Genomic DNA, 6,000 nt, shown 5'->3' on the forward strand with positions numbered 1-6,000 from the left:
TTTAAAAATAATAAAAAGTCAATACAGTATACAAAATATTTACTATTTAAAAAGGAGTCATTTGTTAAGAAAACTTGTGCCCTGTGTGGGAATAAACACAGATCTTCAGGGTCTAAGAGACATTAACCAATCCCACAGTACCAACACACCACTCAGAAACATACAAGAAATGGATAGATCAAAATGTTTCCAAAGTATTCACGAGTGAATGTGTCAGATTGATTTCCAAAGAAAGTGGACTACAGTAATACTACCAGTTATATAAATAGATTAAATGATTTTGAAGGAAAGGGTTAAGAGCACACTGTAGCTCTTAGCTGTCTGGGCAAAGAAACTGCCTGAGGATTAACAGGAGCGTTAGATAAGGCTATGTGGCACTGAAATTTCGCCAGACTTAAAAATGGAAACCCACTGAAGCTCAGCAGGTGTGGCCAGTACCTGGATGGGAGACTCCTGGGAAAAACCAAGGATGCTGTTGGACGAGGTGTTAGTGGGGCCAGCAGGGGGTGCTCACCCTGTGGTCCATGTGGGTCCTAATGCCCCAGTATAGTGACGGGGACACTATACTGTAAACTGGCGATGTCCTCCGGATGAGATATAAAACCGAGGTCCTGACTCTCTGTGCTCATTAAAAATCCCAGGGCATTTCTCGAAAGGAGTAGGGATGTAACCCCAGTGTCCTGGCCAAATTTCCCATTGGCCCTTACCAATCATGGCCTCCTAATAACCCCCATTTATGAATCGGCTCTCCTCCCCACTGATAGCTGGTGTGTGGTGAGCGTTCTGGCGCACTATGGCTGCCGTTGCATCATCCAGGTGGGGCTGCACATTGGTGGTGGTTGAGGGGATTCCCCATTACCTGTAAAGCGCTTTGAGTGGAGTGTCCAGAAAAGCGCTATATAAGCGTAAGCAATTATTATTAATTATTATTATTAACACCTCACAGGCCAGACCCATCCTTCCCCTGCAGAAGAAAAAAGAAAAAAGAAACAGACTTTCCACAGGAAAAGCCTCCTAAAACGCTGCCAGACCTATTTAACACGAAAAGCCAGCGGGTGTCCGAATGAAACCCGAACACAATAAAAACAAAACCCCCAATACTGTGACTTGGCGGAGCTCAGGCGAAGACACACACGTTCCCTTCGGTTAATTGTGTGATTGAAGCGCAAGACGCAGAGCCGGACAGGAACGGGGCCTCGAAACCAAACGACGCAAACAAGAATGACGACCCTCAAACTAACAAGCCCTTTCGCCCGCAGCAGAAGGCGAGGCCGAGGCCAAAGGCGGAGCCACCAGAAAAAAAGGGGGGGCCCCTCTTGCAATTGTAACGTTTCAAGGTTCACATGGGCACCCTTGCTGCTGCTGCATCAGGTCAGCCCCCCACCGTCAGGGACTCGAACCCAGGCCTCCGGCATCACTCAACATCTCCCTTCAGCCCAGCGGCTGCAGCCCCTGCTATCACAGGGAAGGGCGGTGACCTCACCGCACTGGTAAGCCGGCTCTTACACACTCACTGGTGGCCATAAGCGTTTCACTATATTAACAGGACAGCGGTTTTCGGAGAACCAGGGGGCAAAATGAAATTCCTCCTGATCTGTGAGTACCACGTGTTGCCTCTCCCTCGCCGCTGCCTTTGTAACTAACTGTGCCGCGGCGTGTTTATCCCATTCCGCCTTGCCGAACTAAGGGGGGTCAAATACAGGGGTAGACTCAGTGCCATTTGGGGGGGGGGGGGGGAAGGTTTGGTCGGCGTTTATTTGGAGAAAATAACCCACCGTCTCAGAGAACCGACTGACTCCCGGCTTTTTCCCCCCTCTCACAGTCCAAAGACATGCTGGTGGATAATGTTGGATTCCCCCAGTGGTGTGAGTGTGTGTGTATGTGTGCCTGCCCAGCGACGGACTGGTGTCCCGTCCCGGGTGTACCCTGTCTTTGCGATATTTGCTCGCTGGGAGAGACTCCAGCTCCCGCATCCCCCCCCCCGTGTATCGTGTCCTGGAGAAGACCGTTGGAAATGTGCTGGTCGGAAAGCAGACACTTCTACTTTGTCGCGGAAAACACCGCGCTGTAATATCACGGCGGGGGTTATAATGGTTCGTTACTGACGCTTGAACGGAGTAGAGAGACTGTCGGCGACGAAAGACCCCGATTCTTAGTTTGGAGTTAAATTCTGTGTCTGTCCTACAGAGCACTGCTTTAATAAGTACTGTTTTTTTTTTTTTGGAGAGCAAAAAAACTCAGTCTTCTGATTTGAAAACAAAAGGATCTCGCAGATAAATTTCATGCATTTCGCAGATATTTGTTTTAATTCCATTTGGGGTCTTAAAGTCTGGCTTTCACGCCACATAACGGCGTTTTTTTCCCTTCCTTCTCCACCTCAGAGAGTACATACCCGCGGATTTCAATATCAGGGCTCAGCCGTGCTTGGGGGGAAGGACCCGACCGAGGAGCCGGACTCTGCGGTCGGACCGGGGTCGTGTTCGGACCCCCGATTGCTAGGAGACGAACCCCCGCGCGGAGGTCCTGTCCCCGGAACCGGGTTGAAGACCCCGATATGCGTACAGAGGCTTTTAGAACGGTTATTAAAACTTTTCTGAGTGGAGAACCTTCATGGACTCGCCTTCTAACCCGTTTCCGTTCGGAACAGGTGGCGCATAATTTGATGAACTGCGACAAAACGCCTCTTTTTCTCCTTTTTTTTTGGTGGTGGGGGCGGATTCGCTAAAATATTATTAAACCACGTAAATACCACGCACGACTTTTTTAATATTTGCCTGCGAAACCTACCGCGCCCGCACCGGTGCTCTCGCCTCCGCCGTTGCGACTTATACAATAATTATATAAATAATAATAAATTCCATCTTTCTGTAAAGGGGTTTATTTGTAGCCACCTAGATAGCGACCTCACCTCACCAATCGTGTTTAGAAACTTTTTATTTCCTGATATAATCAACACATCTAGTCTGTAATAGCCGCCGAATCCTGGATAATAAACAGGTTATTGGCTTGGTTTTTCATGTCTGTAAAACAACTCTCCTGGGCCAGTAACTGTTTAGCTCATTGTTTCAGACTATGACCTACAGTACATTCCCGAGTATCCATCGTAAGATAAGAGGACAGGTCGTTTTTTATTAACACAGACCTCGACCAACCTCGGCGGCCGTCACAGTGTTCGGCTTCCTTTTCGAAGTTTCTCGACACTCGCCCAACCCGTCACATTAACGGGCAGCGAGGTGGCGTCGGTAAAATAGAGCAGGGGTCCCCCCAACTCGAGTTCTGGGGACCCCCCTACACACACACACACACCTGCTGTTTTTAATTCCACCCGAGCCCCTCAATTAAATAACTGAAATCAGATCTCCCTGGGCCCGCATGATAGGGGTTCAATCTGAGCTCGTTGTTTTCAGTTCAACGCCAGGTAGGAGGTCGTGTTTTTCCGCTGCTTTAAGAAGCAAAATCTCATACCTCTGAGTGGAAGAAAAGAAGCTTGCAAAGGTTCCAACCTTTGGTGTTTTCAAAGCTGATACCCTGGCTTCTCTCCAGCCACAGCTGGGTGAGCTCCTGCAGTCAGGACAGGAGGCTGTACTGTACACAGAGTGTGGTGGGGTTGTGGAACAAGCTGCCCAGCCCTGTTGTTGAAGCTGATACCCCGGCTCCCCTCCAGACACAGCTGGATGGGGTCCTCCACTCAGCACAGGAGGCTCTTCTGTACACAGAAGGGGGTGGGAGGGGGGAACAAGCTGCCCAGCCCTGTGGTTGAAGCCGATACCCTGGCTTCTCTCCAATCACTGCTGGGTGAGATTCAATTAATTGTTTGAGACCTGAGCTGTGCCCCTTTGCCCCGGGGCTACCCGCCACCGCACTCTCCCGGAGTGTTCTGTTTTGTTTTTTTAAACACAGGATTTGCTCAAGATTTGCTCCTTTACAATCCGTTTCCCCGTCTACTCCTGCCGGCGGCCGGCCCCAGGAGCTCCGCGCGGTCCGCCCGGGCGCCGCCCAGTGCAACGCGAAGCCCCCCCGGGATGATGGTTCCCGCCTCTCCGCCCTGCCCGACTCGCCGCTGCGCTCCGTCGGCCTGCGGATTGAGAACGTCACTCGTCTTCCCAGGTGGGAGATCTGGGGGGCTCGGCGAGGCTGGACCTGGCCAGTCAGTGTGCTGGCGTGCCAGTTAATCAGTGTGTCTGTGTGCCAGTTAATCAATCAGTGTGCCAGTTAATCAGTGTGTCAGGGTGCCAAGCAGTATATCAGTGTGCCAGTCAGTCAATCAGTGTGCCAGTCAGTCAGTCAGTCAGTGCACTAGTCAGTCAGTCAATCTGTCCAAAGTGCTGTCTCTCACAGGATACATCAGTAAAGGCTGACTCACCCCTCACCCTTTCTTGCCGCTCTGTTACAGGTTCGGGTGTCGAACCCGGGGCCTTCCCACTGTGCTTTGTCCTCCAGGGCTGCACAGCTGTGACGCTGGCTGTTCCTGCTGCACCTACTGCCTCTCCCACCGACCAGGTCAGAGCACCTCTCGATCAGACCGGAGTACTGTGCCCACGTTCTGAAATAGATATTGTTCTTCATTCTTAAGGGAAAGAACTATACAGTACTGCCAGGCTGGAGGAACTGAGTCTCTTTAGTCTGAAGGGAGTGTCCCACACTGCCAGGCCGGAGGAACTGAGTCTCTTTAGTCTGAAGGGAGTGTCTCACACTGACAGGCTGGAGGAACTGAGTCTCTTTAGTCTAAAGGGAGTGTCCCACCCTGACAGGCTGGAGAAACCGAGTCTCTTTAGTATGAAGGGAGTGTCCCACACTGACAGGCTGGAGGAACTGAGTCTCTTCAGTCTGATGGGAGTGTCCCACACTGACAGGCTGGAGGAACTGAGTCTCTTTAGTCTGAAGGAACTGAACCTCTTTAGTCTGAATGTGATCCACCGATCGGGACAGGAGACCCTTCCCTTCCTCCACCTCCTGTCCCTGTAGGACATTCCCTGGAGCTCAGTCAGTGCACTGAAAGCAGGCTTCTCATCGTGATGCTTCTTCATTTCTGTCCCTCCATCCGTCTTTGTGGTCTGGACTCTGTCCGGAAAGGCCGCCACCGAAGAGCCGCAGGAAACTGGTGGAGCACAAGGGACGGGAACAGTCTCAACGATGACCCCGTAACCACACGCAAATAAAACAACCGCCAATATTTGGCCTGACCAGACCAGCAGTGAAATCCGAGACGTACTGTAGGAGTCTGTAAGACAGCTTCACTTAAGATACACTTCCTCACAGTATACAGACACACTAAAGACCAGAGATTCAACAAACACATACACACACACACACTGAGACTCAGCTGGAGTGAGGCTGGAGTCAGATGAGCTGTTGACAACATACTTTCTCTCAGATACCCCTCCAGCTTCCTGTATACCAGCACCCACAGTCGTCGTGCAGTGTACAGACAGAGCCAAGCAAAATGAGACTCCACACAGACACAGGGAGACTCAGCTTGAGTGAGGCTGGAGTCAGATGAGCTGTTAATAAACTTGCTTTCATTTTTTTTTCACACCTTCTTATGGACCAGCACACATACTAAACTCACATTATGCACACCTGGTAATCTAACAGGTTGCACACGGAACTAAGAGCCGAGATTATACACACACACATACAGAGGATAACACTGTTATTGTACGAAGAGCTTGTCTTCTTTGTCAGTATGCAGACAGAGCAAAGACCACAGATTCCACACACACACACATACACTAACCCACAACTTCAGCTCCAACCAGAACACAACCTCAGTCACGTGGGAGGAAACCGTGACTCATTCTGGCTCAGCGAAGACAAGCTCTGCGTAGAATAAACCTGGGCATGTTATCCTCTCTGTGTGTGTGTGTTGAATTTCTGGTCTTTAGTGTGTCTGTACACTGAGAGTTTACTCTATGTGCTGGTCCATAAGTGTGTTTTTTAATGAAAGTTTATTAACAGCTCATCTGACTCCAGCTGAGTCTCAGTGTGTCTGTGTGTGGA

The sequence above is a fragment of the Lepisosteus oculatus genome, chromosome 14 (assembly GCF_040954835.1).
Source record: "Lepisosteus oculatus isolate fLepOcu1 chromosome 14, fLepOcu1.hap2, whole genome shotgun sequence".
Taxonomy (NCBI): Eukaryota; Metazoa; Chordata; class Actinopteri; order Semionotiformes; family Lepisosteidae; genus Lepisosteus; species Lepisosteus oculatus.